The sequence below is a fragment of the Hippoglossus hippoglossus genome, chromosome 18 (genome assembly GCF_009819705.1).
Source record: "Hippoglossus hippoglossus isolate fHipHip1 chromosome 18, fHipHip1.pri, whole genome shotgun sequence".
NCBI lineage: Eukaryota > Metazoa > Chordata > Actinopteri > Pleuronectiformes > Pleuronectidae > Hippoglossus > Hippoglossus hippoglossus.
In genome coordinates this window covers 5,822,097-5,835,983 of record NC_047168.1, presented here as the reverse complement: position 1 = coordinate 5,835,983, position 13,887 = coordinate 5,822,097, and the positions used below count along the sequence as shown (strand labels likewise).

The window sequence follows — 13,887 nt, the reverse complement described above, 5'->3', positions numbered from 1 at the left end:
ATGTATACTAAAGCATTCCTTTATGATATCATTCCTGGTTATTTTTCAGATTTGAATATGAATGCTTTTTGCATAGCAGCAACACGAACACACACACAAAAACACACAGATGCACTCACTCACACAGTATCAATAAGAGGACCATGGTGATAATCCAAATGAAACCAGTGGGAGAGCTAAGAGCCAGCTGGGGCTCCTGCTTTTGATCTTGTCTTTTTCTCACACACACACACACACACTCTCAAACACACACACGCACACACACACGACTAATAGCGCCTGTTAATTGCTTTGCTTTGTTTTCACATGGAGTGAGTGAGTGCTACCTTCTCCCTCCCTCTCCCACTTTTTCACTCAACCCTCTTCTCCCTCCATCACTTGTTCTGAATAACTGATTATTATGAATGAATGATTGGGGGCTATGGGACGGTCATGGTGTGTGTTGGTGTGTGTGTATGTTATGTCATCTCAAAGGCAGCCGTGCTCAATTAGCGGAGTTTGATTCATAAGTAAGAAGCCCAACTGCAGTGATTCCCCTGTCAGCACAATAGATCTATTACACACATATGGAGAGAAAGAAATGTGAGCGGGAGGACAAAAAATGTGTTCCATGTGAGAGAAAGCTGAACAAAGAGAGGATGAGAGCCAGGAAACAGGAAGTGTGGAAGAAGGAAATGAGAGGAGGAAGGAACTGGGGGTTGGGTGGAGAAAAATATCTAGACAGAGCGGATACGTTGTTTCTGCCTCTGTCGTCTTGTGGGGTGACGTTTAGTTTTCCTGCTCTTCCAAAAATGAACAAAAAGGTCATTCTTTGTGTTGCTGCTGCCTCTCAGCAAAGTTTGATCACAACAATCAATGAATATAACTCAGTTCAGTACCTCAGATCTATTTATCTCGCTTGATCTAGATATTCAACTCAACTTGCCCTGGAGAGGAACTCAAATCAAATGCTGCACAAATAAAGTCTGTTGTAAATAAATAATTGACGACTACTCTATGTCGGGCTGATGTTAACCTACATTCTCATGAGTGGATGCACAGGCAGGGGTTCAGCCCACATGCACACTGTGTATGATTTACACACATCACGGTACTGCAGGAAGACGTGTGAAATTCAAGTGCTCATATTTTGGTGATTTACAGGCTCATAATGTAAAAAATATGTATTATTGCTGCAGTGCCTCTTCCTTCCTCTGTCTAAAATAAAGAAATGTGTTTTAGCTCTTCGCTTCCTGATCAGCTATAAACACTGCAGTAGCCATGGTAACAATGATGTTGATTCTACTGTACAAATGATTCCAAACTAGCCGGTAGGCGGGCATAGAGCATGTGTTATCTGGTAACATTGACTTTTTACAGAAAAAAAGAGAGGGAGGCAGATAACTTGTTTCAGGCTCATCGGGAGCAGTGTTTTATGGGAGAGAAAGTCTCCCCTTGCCTTGGACTTTGGTCTTTGCACCTGAAGCTGTTTTCAAACATAAACTGAAGGAATGCAGCAGGAGATTGTCCAAGTCAGACACATTCACAACTACAGGCAAAAGTCCGGAACATTCATGGAAGGGGTGGCGTCTGGATAGAGCATGCAGGAAGCAGGACATATAAATTCAGCTGCGGAAATCACGTGCCTAACCCTAACAGAAATGCTTGCTAATGTTATTATCTTTCCAAGATGACATCTTTGTCATTTATGCCACCCTGTTTTCATCATGAGATATTTGTACTCATTTTTCTGCTGTATTCTCATATGAGCTCACTCGGACATTAAGGGGCTGGCAGGAATATTTGAGGAAAATGTCCGGACTTCAGTGCATGTCTGAAAAGCATAACATGGGCACTTTAAAATGGAAAAATGCAAGCATATGTACACTGTATGAATATCAGTAAAGCTGTTCAGGTTGCATGAAAGAGTACAGGAACCAACAAAGACCATAAACTCACATTGGCTTTACACGAGTTGGCCCAGCAACCACTAAAGCACATAGAGCAATGCATTATTGGAGGAATCAGCAACGGGTGGAAACATGTCACGGACATGTCAGATTGCTTGAGACTACTGTGCTATATATCCAAGAATAACACAGCATTTCTTCATTTTATACGCAAGCTAAGTATTAATACCTAATAAATGGAATGGGTTCTTCTGTTTTGCATAATTAATTATGTTGAATATTTCTAATTGAGCTTGCTACTTAAGTGTGATTAGTTTTTGTGTTTCTTACCATTGATGTATTCTTGTAAGTAATTGCTGCTATTTTGTTCATGACATTTATTCAAGGTATAGCTTATAGTAAGGTAAGCAATTGTGTTCAGCAGGGCAAAAGATATAGCGTGTGAAGTGAATAGTGTTAGAGAGCCAGCAGTTGGGTTGGGGGTATTAAGAGGGTGGAGGGGAGGTGGTGGTGGAGGGGGTTCAGTCCTACGTGACGCCAGCCACATACGCAGCACTACCTGGCTCCTGTTCAAACACACCCCACTTCAGCTGGGGAGCCCCAAGTCCCAGGAGAACCCCCTGACATGAACCCACAGACATTAAATACACAATAGTACAATACACCATCACCTCACACACCTGGAAGACCAGTAAGATTTTTTTTATCACAGACAGAAAGACACACTGATGAGGACAATTACAGGCTGATGCACTCAATCTCAAAAACACACAAATTAAACAGACAGACACACACCCACAAACACACACAGAGTAATCTTTGGACTGCCTGGCCCCACACAGCAAGCTGCATGAAATATTCTCTGAATTTTTCAGCATGTGCTCTTTCCCCTATTGCACGTGCTGTAGTGCAAAAAAAATGTAGGGGGAGAGTAATGGGGGAGACGGGAGGGAGGGAGAGAAGGAGTCAGTGAGGGCAAAGGCAGAGCGAGCAGCAGGAGAGAGCAGACAAGGCAGCCAGAAACTGACTGGGAGATGTAGAGAGAGAGAGAAAACCCAGCTGACTGTGTTCCAAGCTACTCCCCTTAGCAACAGCCCTGGCTCGGCCTGCTCCCATTGGCCGGCTGACAGCATGCATCACAATCCCATGAATGGCTCCTCAGCCAATCAAGGGTTTCCTTGCAACTCTGCATTTTGGATTTCATTTTCACCATGGCAACACAACCCTGTTCTTGGCCCTGGATGTGGCCTGTGTACACACACACACACACACACGCACAAAGTGGAGAGAGAAAGGAATAAAAACATACAGTACAAAGTTGACCAACCCTCTGTGACGAGCTCAAGCCAAAGCAATTACTCTGCAAGCACTGAAGATATAAGCAAACCTCAACAACTGGGTCTTGACACCTGAACATGTGGAATTGAATTTGTCCATCAGGCACACGGCTCTTGACCCCTAAGTCCAGTTTGTTTGATTAATGTGAACTGAACCGGTTTGAGAACAAATCAAAAAAAATCCTGCCTGTGTTCTCATGTACTCAGTTTGTATCGGGTGTGAAAGCTACTACTGAAGAGCAGGAGTTCCTCCAACAGACAACCCAGGAAACAATGAGTACCCCCTGACACAGAGGTAAAGAAAAATATTCTTAAATATACTCTGCCATTAAAAACAGTATCCCATTTCAGTCAAATTAGACTTAATATGACAATGATAACAGGCTTATTGTTTCAGTATTGAAAGATCTTAATTAAGGTAACACCAGTTTCTCAGTCTAACAGTCTGTGTCCTTTGATTAAACAGAACTGTAAATATTTGGACCATTTGACATGTTGCCATCGTGTTTGAAATGTGTTTCTGTAAAAGTTGCCTTGGCAGTTGAGCTTTAATTACACTGCTCGTCGCAATTGTATTTATATTCTTTCCTTTAGTGATATACAGTAGACTGACAATGAGAGATTCGTGTTATGACTGAATAAGAGACTGCTGCCATGGCATCAGTGTGTAGACATTCTTTTATTCACAGCGTTGGAGAGTGTCGGGTGAGATGAGCAGAAGGCTACAGTGGAGATGTCTTTTATAATTAGAAAAAAAAAGAAAACTGCTGAGAATTAAACTTCCTTAACGTTGCCTTGACTATCGACAATATTCAGCAGCTTCAGACCCTTATAGAAGAAAACAAAAATATGCTGAGCTGACCAATCGCAGCTCTTATAATATCCAAGGGTTATCTCCCTTATCTCTATTTAGGAACTGTCTCTCGAGTCGGATCAAATCAGGTCTTCTACGGCACGGAGGCGTTTCTGAACAACATGAAAAGACATAAGAACATTAACTGAAGGGCTATAGGCGGCTGAAGGCTAACACGTATCAATGTTGAGAAATTGTCATATACCAATTTGTTAGACTTCACCCAACTCGAGCTACATAGCAGGTGTCTGTTTGAGCTTCTTAGACCTCAATAATAGATAATGCACAAATAAGCATTCAAATAATTTCTGTGTCGCTGGAGAAACTAGCCAGAATCTTACACTTCACACATTTCTAACACACACACACACACACACACACACACACACACACACACACACACACACACACACACACACACACACACACACACACACACACACACACACACACACACACACACACACACACACACACAGGCATACAAGAGACAAGGTAACTAGCTGTGTCCTCTTTGTTCTCTTAGTGAGGCGAGATATATAAAAGGGTGCGAGAGGGAGGGAGAGTATCAAAGATATAAAGACAGGAGGAGAGAGATGGAGGGGGGCAGAAAGACAAAGAGAGAAGTAGTGAGAGAGGTAGGGAGGCAAAGAGAGTTTGAGGCAGGCTGGCTCCTGGACAATAAGCATGAGGAGAGACAATGAATAGCAGCTCCTTCACAGACAGACACATGATGAATGGGTCTGCTGGCTAAAAAGCTAGTGCACAGAGGACAACAAGGGAAGTGTGTCTGCTCACCCCACAGTGCGTGCATGTGCATGTGTGTGTGTGTGTGTGTATTAAGCAGCATGTGTGTAACTACGGGAGCGATCCTTCTGGGCCATTGTGGCAGTGACCACTCTAGAGAACAGGCCGATATCCAGTTTGCCTTTCTGTCCCATAAAACAAAATAAAACCATCAGCTCCAAAAACCGGCACTCGGGGTGAGTTGTCAAACTTAACAGCAGGTAATTAAAACTAATAGCAGAGTTTCCCTTTGGGTTTGACGATAGAAGATGCATGTATCCCACTAACAGCAATTAGGCAGCTAGTTACCCCGGGGCTTAATTATAACCGCTGTCCATACGAAGGCTTTGGGAGGGACAATAATGGGCTCTTATAGTTGCCTATGTTTATCTAAGTGATCAGTGATTAGCATGATCACTGGAAAGGTCAGCAGCTCACATGTAAGGTGGGCTGCCTCACTGACATTTCGGCTTTTCTGTGCTTAATTGGTACGACAGTAAGTGTTGTTTTCTATTAACAGTTTGCAAAAGTACATATTAGGGTGCCTTCATGGAGGCTATGTTGGGTACACTGCATTTTAAAACCTACACACACACACACAGACATTCCTGTGGACTGAAGTCACACTTTTATGGCCGAATGTTTCTGAAATGTACACAATTAAGTCATTTTATGGCCGATTTGGCTCAACGGGCAGTTTTTTTATTTCTCTCACTTGAATAACGCTGGTTTGGGCATTACTGGTTTATGTCTGAGGTAACTTGCATCTTACATCACCACTATAAAATAAGCCTATTACTGATGGAGCTTTATTGGCACAAGCTGTAACTGAAATGGTTCTGATCTTGCATTTGTTGGGGATATTCTGAAATTGTGTTTGGTTGGTTTAGTTAAATAGAGTGGAGGTCCTCCAGTGTGTCTGTTGCAGCAGAGGGTTTGGCAGCAGAGGCTCCTCTAATCGAGTTAGCTGTGATAACAGGAGAGGCAGCTGGCTTTCCAGGAATATACTGTCCTACTGAGCATCCAGTCCTTGCAAGTGGATTTCAAACATACTGTACATACTAACAGACTGACTCACCCGCCGTGGCCAACCTTTCTATATCCTGGGTTTTAAAAATGAATGTCAGCTACTGTGGCCCTTTGGACAGTAAATGCATAATGTATGTACACACACTGAGACAGGCTTATTATCACATTCAACAGTACATTCACACGCTGGCTTCACTCACTTGCTCTCTTACACACTCACAAGCCTAATCGGTTTCCGCCCCACATGTGCTTACATGTCACTCTTTGTGTACGGGCTGTTTATCTGCTGGCAGCTTTGAGTCAACTAGGTAGGTCAGTAGTTAAATGTCAGGCCACCTTATTTGGTTGATCACGAAAACACTAACCTTAAAATCCTCTTAGCCACATAATGGCCTACTCCCATTGACTGAACTCGATGACCTGTGCCACTGTGTCAAGTTCAGTTTAAAATGTACATGAACATTTTTTGATAGGGTGATACCAAGGATACATGAAGACTTCTAGGACAGATAACCTCAAGTAATTCCAAAATAATCTTAAAAATGAAGAAGACTAGAAGTCTGATAAAAATAGAAGTTGCTCCACCTGCTTGTCTAACAATGTTATTTAAAAAATGTTCTTATTCTAACAAGGTGAGGTCATGTAAGCGAAGGTGTTGCTTACAAGTGTGAGTTTTAATATGCAATGAAGCATTTAATACTGCCTTAAATTATGTACTGCACATACAGGAAACGTATACTGTATCAACATACTGTAACTGTGACTCTACTGCTCTATATTGCCCTCTATTGAGTCCTCCTGGGACACACTATACACTAGATTAAAATTCCTTCAACTGCAGCTTGTCCATAGGTTTATTAAGGCCATTCAGCTGTTGCTTAACACAGGGCACAGTGAGAAACTTTAATGTTGATTTTACAACATAGGTTTTACTACCTCAGGGGCTGTGAAATCTATTCAAATTAAACTGAAAAGTCACATACTACGCTACAGACTGTGTGGACGTGTGCTCTCGGGTTTGTTCTTTCCTTGTAATGTAAATGTTCATCAGCGTTCAAGTGCAACACATTTTACGCTTTGATGGATTCATACTATCCCCGCTGATCCCAAAATAGATAAAAGTATTTGAAGAAGAGTCATATCAACAGGGACATGTGTTGTGTGTAGCATGAACAAGTCATGGGCTCCAACACAACACTTTAATTCCAGTAAGGATACTAATGAATTCATAATATAGGATACACATCAGGGGAGTCGAACCTCCAGCCTCCAGACCTTATACAACCCGCGCTGATGGAGATGTGACACCTGGGTGAACGCGCTAATTTGGCCAGACGGCAAGTTGAAAACCTCAGTTATTGGTGCAATTGTGACGTTGAACATGATGCACCGGGGGGGAAACAAACAGGCAAACTCCTTGACTGGCAATGTAGCAGGTTTATTAAATTCTAAAAATTCTTTGTATACCCTTTAATTTGAGGTATTTGTAAGCCATGCATGGTATTGAGCAAATTTGGCTAAATCCAGCTATGAGTAGCATCATAATCACAACCATCAGACGCTTCACCTAAGAGAAGCAGGTTCAAGCCATTGCTGAGGTTAGTGTGATGTGTGTTCAATAATTTAGTATGGCCTGTGATGGTGTTATAAAAATTTAAATGGCACTTGAAGAAACCAATCAAAATAGGAATTGGAATCACTAGAACTAGTAAAAACAAGTATTTACGCAACAGCAAAATTGGTATAGTAGTAGTATACTTTACTTGTACATGTGCAAGTAAAGTGCACGTATACTTAGTGTTTTCTAGTGTGAATATGAAATTCATCAATACTACATTGCTGTTCATGGGATATTACTGTGCAAATATACATAAACATGGACAAAAGGACATTAACAACACTTCAGCAGGTGAACACAGCAGCTTTCACTGCAAATCCTCCAGTCATGTAAGAGCATGTAAAAATGCTGCAAGCTCCAGTTTCACATCTGATCTATAGGATCCCTCTCTGCTAGCTCTTGTCTCTCACTCTCCTCCACTGCAGCCTCCCTCTTCTCTCTCCCTTAGCTGGCCCCTCACACACAAAGGCAGGGGGAGGCAGAGGTGGAGGAGGAGGGAGGGGAAGGAAGGCACAAAGGGCTGGGCGCTGTGGGCTTGCCCTGGGGAGAATGAGGTTGAGGGGCTGGATGGGGGGGGGGGGGTAACAGGGGGTCAAAGGGGGGCCACGGGGGTGTATAGGGCTGGGGGGGTGGGGGTGAAATCCGAGAGGCAGAAAGCCAGAACAGGAGCAGGGGAGAGATGGTGGGAAGGGAGGGTCTGGAAGTGGGAGAGCACAACACAAGACAGCTTTTAACTGAACAGATATCCCCCCCCTTCTCAATGTTGAAGGGGGGGGGGGGGGGGGGGTTTGTTCAAGAAAGGCATTTGATGTGGGAGAGTTGGGAGAAGTTAGGATTTGATGAGATTTACATTTTTCCTCAACAGAGATGCACATCCTCTATCTACCAAAGCCTCTGTGAGCGTTTCAGACACAACTCTCTTTAAGGCAGAGTGTGTTCATTGGCTCAGTGTCTTACACAGCAGCAACAACTGCTCTTAAACCTTCCTCCTGCATCACTACATGTCAGCTGAAGGTAGCAATAAGCTTAGAGTGAAATAAAACTAGATCCATTAAATTACACAATCAATCTATGGATCGGGAAAAACACGGATTTCTAAAAATTGACTGGTGTGTACGTTCAATTATTTGTGTGTAATCTTGCTTACAAACCAACAAACCAACCAACATACAAACAAACGGACAGGGGTGAAAACATAACGTCCTTAGTGGAGGTAATAAAAAGCCAATAAATTACCACCACCTCGAACTAATCTTGCACCATCTACCCCCCCCCCACCCTGCAACTGCCTTCAAACCTCTTGAGGGCCTTAGACACATACACAGGTGCACATACCAATGATGCAACACTTCACAGTAACAGAAGTACAAGTATATACACAGTAAACACATAGCATTGCACACACTGGTGACGTGCCAACGAAAATACCTTGTAAGCACAAATACACAGCGTACCAACAGAGGCCTGTGACCGTTGGGTAAGGCCAAACAACCGCAGCAGAGTGTAGGAGGCATGTTGGGCATCTTCCTCTTTGCAAACTCTGTCACCCCGACACACAATTACAAACACACATTAACACACAAAGCTTACAAAGGGAGTTCACATCAGAACAAGCACGCACACGCAAAAACAAACCCAATGCCCTCTTTTGCAGAAAACTTACATAACCAGAGATGTAGAGGAGGTCTCTTTCATCACAGCTCTCCTGTCCCCTTATGTTGAGCTCTCCCTGCCTTTAGCTCTGTTCATTCTGATTTGCAGAGTCAGTTTTATTTACATGAACTCAGCATTTTTTCTTCTCGGCCAGCTGTTGATTTAAATACATTAAAACATTTGTTGACATGAACAGGTTAAAATATTTGATATGGAGAGTTTGGTAATACACCCTCACAGACCTCCAGGAGGTGGATGATGTCAGCTCCACCTCTCCCTCCCTACGCCACTCCTCCCTCAATGAAACCGCCGATGACGACAGAGGAGGAGGAGGATGAAGAGGAGTTTCTCTCCTCCCTGCCTCTGTTTCCTGTCCTCCTCCTACTCCTCACCTACTGCTTCCTGCTGTCCTCCCCTCAGGCATCCTGACTCAGCTCTCACCACCTCTCTTCCTGTCCCTCTCTCGATATCCTTCCTCCTCTTCTCATTTGAACGTGTTGGTAGTTTTTTTCTAATCTTTTCATCCTGTGTCCTTCACACATCTGAGATGTGATTTTACTTGACATCAGCAGCAGATTGAGGAAGACTATTAGACCAAAGACTCCAGGAGAACTATTAATGTAATCATTGAGATAATCTTTTTCATTACTGCTGTGGCAGAGACATTTTACATTAAATATTAATGGAATTTTCTTAGAACACAACTGAATGTTATGTACACATACATGCACTTCTATGTTCTTCCATGGGTATGTGGCCGTGTGGATGGCACATGGACCGGAGCATTTAATCAAGAGAAGAGAAGAGAAGGAGGAGGATATATAGACAAAGCAGATGTAAAAACTCCCTGTCCTGTCCTACACCTGACACTGAATACTCACAAATTAATGTCACCAATTTGATTTAAAGAACTGCACAGTGACTACCATGAAAATGTTTCCTGTTGCATTGGCACTTGGCACAACTCACAAGTTTTTATTGGAGTTGGTATTAAAATTGGCTTTATGAGATAGTAACACTGGGGGATGCCACACAAAAAGACTGAATAAGACGAAAAACATTAGAGATACATAATAAGCAACATATCTTACTTGGCAGCCACGACCAGCCTTGTGGCATGAAGCTAATATACATATCTGTAGCTCTGTATGAAAAAAAACGAGAAGCTAAGAAAGACAGTAGATAAGATAAACTGTAACACTTAAAACCCAAAGGGAAGGTGACACAAGACAACACATTTAAAGGGTGAGAGTGTGCACGTGTGTTCATCTCTGGGGCAGATGCAAGCTGACAAGGCTGCTTTGCTAAATGATGGCAGCACTCACTTCTTGTAGATAAACAAAATGTAACGTAAGACACTTCCTTTCTCTCAGAGACACTCAACACTCAGTATAGCTGATTTGAACACGAAGCAAAGTGTCAGACTCTATAAGTCACTGCCAGGGCTTTTCATATCCTCACAGAAAAAATAAACACGATCAAGGGAAGGAATGAACCATATGCAAAGTAGGGTTACTGCAAATTAAAAGCTACACTGTGAATGGTAGAGATTGTTGGAGACACTTAAAATGGAAGAGTATGCAACATGATAGCAAGTAAAATGTTAAATACAAGGTACTAAAGTGATAAATGGTACTTCCTGTTTTAAACAATGAGAAGTACTTTCTTCAAAAACAACAGAACCAGACTGAATTCTCATCTATGAGATGACTAAAAAGTCCTCAGGAAAAGTGGATATCAAACACTTACACACTCTGATCTCTGGTACTATGCATGTAGTATTAGTATTGTGCTGCAGGCTATTGTGAACGATTCCAAACCACAAGCTGTTTACATTCACATAACCATTGACACGGCTCATGTTCTCATGCTGCACTGCCATTTCTTTCTTTTTTTCAATAATCCATCCTCTCCCTTCTTTCTGCTAAATAACCTCCTTCCTAACAGAAAGCCTTTCAGCCAGATGTATGCATTTGTGCATGTGCAATAATGTGTGTGATGGATCTGACTCATGGCCAGCTTTAAATGTGTGTAATAAAGCTGAGCGGGCTAAGTGATGGAAAACCCCAGGTGTGAGAGGCTTGGCAGGGTCCTGGGAGACGCCTGTATTAGAAAGAGAGAGTGTGTGTGTGTGTGTGTCTTTGTCCCAAAGAGGGAGATCAAAACAGTGTTAGCGATGTTTGTCAGAGTGTGCTTGAGGCCTGTGTGTGAAAATGAAACAGAGCTGGTGTGAGGTTAGGTGTGTGTATGCCTTAGTAAGGGTGTTGAATGTGTAGAGCTTAACTATTGTGTGTGTGTGTGTGTGTGTGTGTGTGTGTGTGTGTGTGTGTGTGTGTGTGTGTGTGTGTATACACTTGGCTGTGGCCCAATCCCATTTAATTAGTAGCTGTAGTGAAAACGTCAGCTCCTCTCAGAAAACAGAAAAAAGACTTGTGTACAAAACACTGAGTTACATTTTTAACATAAAACGTGCATACTCAACAAGTCATGAATTTAATCCGACGCTGCGGAGCTGGTTGATTGCTCATAATGTTCAGGCAAATATCAGGCCAGCACAAACGGAAAATAAAGAAAAACGTTTAATGAGGTGGACGATTTCAAATGCCTGGCTCAGTAAATGTAGCAGCCTCATAAATATCTGCCCTCATAAAAAAATCATCAGTCACAGTGACTCAGTGACAAACCACGCAGGTTACCTATACTGTGTCACAGAGGGAGCCTCTATAGCCCAAACACACCGTAGGCTTCAACACTACCAGACCATATTGCAGAATATAGAATGGTTAAAAAACATTATACTTTTAGGATAAAAGGAGACAAAATCCTCTATGAATGTTTTCTCTGCTGAAACTATAAGGAGTCCAGACAGAGATTTGATCCCAGATCAGCGGGGTTTCACATTCTGCAGTCTGAAATGCTTCTAAACGGCTGGCAGTTATAGTAAACACTATCGTAGTGTAAACATATGATGTGTTATTATGGGTATTTCAATGCATGTGAACAATGCTCAGACAAACATACATCTACTGGACAGACACACATCATTATGGATGAAGACTTGCACATCCCATGAGTAGAAGGTCAAAGTCTGGGAAAAAGGTCAAAGTCTTACCTGGGCAGGTGGGTGCTGGCGAGATGCAGATGGCTCCTCTGCAGGGGAAACAGTTATTAGTTATCTGGTGCAATGAACAGTGAGGAAACCAAGTGATCACACAATATTGAGATGCATAATAGCATAGTAGGATTTTTTTTTAGATAACTTCAAACATAAATGAGTTGTGATATTGACATATTGCTCTCTTATAGATATCAATATGCAGGTTTATTTTACAAAGCAGCGGTATTAATGAGTAAAGTGTTATCAGTTAAATATTCGAAGTGTATTTCAAAGCCCACAGAATGGCAGAGAAATATTACAGTAGTGGGTTTAACATACAGTAAATACAACCCTGTGGTGGAATGTCTGTGGTACAGTACTATCCTGTCTCTTCCTTATTTAACAAACCATTTCATAGCTATATTGATAAAATAATGACGAATTTAAATATAACTTTTGTCCATCTTACCATCAGACACCCCCAGGCTGTGCAGTCCATCTCCGCTGGCTGCGATCTTCATCTAGCATTTGCTCATTCCTGGCGACAGCAGGTCACCCAGTCAGACATGTCACCTCTGGCTTCAGTCACGGTGGCTCTTCAGACACGGCATGACGGTGCTCGGCCATGTTCCTCATTCCATCTCTGTGAATGGGAAAAACTAAGATTAACTCTCTTGATCAGAAGCAATAATCGAGTAGTGCATTCAGTCGATATGACCAAAGATTGAGGATTGATTTTTTTTTTCTCCTGAGTAAAGGTTTGTACTTGCAGAGAATAAAAATAGACAACAAAACATTTCACAATAATGGGTTATACCTCCTCACTGTTCTTGCACTATGCATAAGCATTATATGCATATGTGTTAGACTTTTGTAATTATTTGTGTTTTAACTATCAATATTGTTTTGTTGCCCAACTAGAGAGTTTGAAAATGTGTTATTTGGCAGAAATGCTAAATCGATTCGTCAAACAAGGATCGCAATTGCGATTAATGTGGTGATTTAATTTACCGGTCCAAAGCAGACAATTAAACAACATGTATTGAGAGACCACAGTGAGTTTCCACCAGCGCACTAAGAAGGAAGCAGCTGTTCACAGAACCCAGACCAGGGTTGGACTGCAAATGTGTCGCCATCTAGAGGAAAATACACATTCTTGCACTACTGTATATTATTATGCACGTGAAAATAGAAGATCAAGGAGGTACTGGATAGCGGATACAATGCTTCAGTATTAGCATCTAATTAATCCATGAAATATGTGTATGGTAAAAGTCTTTTGCCTGCTATCATACAGGAGCAGACATAGATGAGGCAGGTGAGGGCCTTTGAAACCATTAAATAACTGAGATGAAGGCCGGGAAAAGGGGGAAGTGACTGAGAATGGATTTGATGATGTAAACAATGTACACACAGTGAATTATTCTGTCCCATGATCTGTACAGTCTCCTTCTGGCCATCCCAAAATCCAGATTACAAACTAAAGGTGACCGAGTAATGTTCTGTCATGGCTCCCACCCTCTGGAACCGTCTTCCCTTAGTTATAATAAATGCAGAATCCAATTTTAAGAGGTTCTTAAAAACCTGACCTATTTCGTAAATATTTTAACTTGGTGCAGTTCTTC

The 13,887-nt window shown here is 42.1% G+C and overlaps 1 protein-coding gene across 5 annotated transcripts in view; it reads right to left on the bottom strand.

The window, feature by feature from the left end:
* The window catches only part of kdm6ba (lysine (K)-specific demethylase 6B, a), an 89,807-nt gene that overhangs the window by 72,776 nt on the left and 3,144 nt on the right, over window positions 1–13,887 (bottom strand). For all 5 annotated transcript variants that reach the window (XM_034569400.1, XM_034569402.1, XM_034569397.1 and 2 more), the window contains exons 2-3: window positions 12,732–12,905; window positions 12,278–12,315 (exon numbers count right to left, since the gene is read on the bottom strand). The gene's annotated coding sequence lies outside the window, so the exon portion shown is untranslated. The remainder of the gene's footprint in view (window positions 1–12,277; window positions 12,316–12,731; window positions 12,906–13,887) is intronic.